Source organism: Pundamilia nyererei, unplaced genomic scaffold, assembly GCF_000239375.1.
Source record: "Pundamilia nyererei isolate P.nyererei 1_Seehausen unplaced genomic scaffold, PunNye1.0 scaffold00098, whole genome shotgun sequence".
Taxonomy (NCBI): Eukaryota; Metazoa; Chordata; class Actinopteri; order Cichliformes; family Cichlidae; genus Pundamilia; species Pundamilia nyererei.
The window spans coordinates 75,503-76,532 of record NW_005187499.1 but is presented as its reverse complement, the minus strand read 5'-3'; positions in this window follow the sequence as shown (position 1 = coordinate 76,532).

The window sequence follows — 1,030 nt, the reverse complement described above, 5'->3', positions numbered from 1 at the left end:
ATGGGTTCAGGGTGACGTGCATCGGTCTAAACAGAAGCTGGTCCAACAGAGACTGAGTCAGCAACAGCAGCTTCACCGCTCTGACTCTGTGCAGGGAGGGAACAGGAGGCAGTGTCCTCGCTGCTTTCCAGCATGGATGACCTGTCAATCAACACCGTGCTCTGTAAGTCATATAGCTTGGATGAGGTCAGCGGTGTGACTTCATAGCATCAACATGACCTTTTTTAATGGTTACTGCAGAATTCAAACAGGCTACTGAGTTATGATCACAATGTTGTGTTTTCATGCTGCTAATTGTGTCTTTCTTTCTGTGTCTGTGCAGAATAACTGCAAAGAAGTCAGTCTGACACAGGGAGACAAACTGAGAGCACTGAAGGGAAAACGCCCACCGAGATCAGCGTCATCCTGCTCAAGGTACCAATTGCTGTAATTTAATTCATGATAAATGGTTATTGTGGTCAGTGCAAGAGACACGTTGAGAATTAGCTCAAACGCTGGACACAAAGTTTCTATTAACAAGGAGATATAATAGACACCAATATGTTTTTGTGGATGTCAGAAAACAAGTACATAAGTGACTCTGTTGTCGAATGCTACAAAGAACGCACGCTTTGTTTGCACGCTGTCTAACAGACAGACTGGACTGAATGAAATCATGCTGTGTTCTCATCTGTGCAGTGTAAATGTTGTGTATAACCTGCTCGAGCTCATGTATCCTTTTTTGTTCTTTGGTTAAACTGGAACCTAAATGCAGCAAGAGAAGTTGTTGTCTTTTGGATACTTTAGTTAATTATGAGTGAGATTAAGATTATGGAGGATGTCAGAGTTTTCCTTCTACTGCCTGACAGTGTCCTTAGTTGGAGTCAGCAGGCCTCCATCTTTACTGTACACCGTGTTGGTAGACCACCACTTCCCCCTCCTGACAGTTTGCCAGAATCGCTCCTCCTACGCCCAAGTTTTTGCTGCAGCCGCGGCCTGAGCTGCGTTTCGATTGGCCTGCCCGCTTCCTCTGCTCTCCACCCTTGGCTGC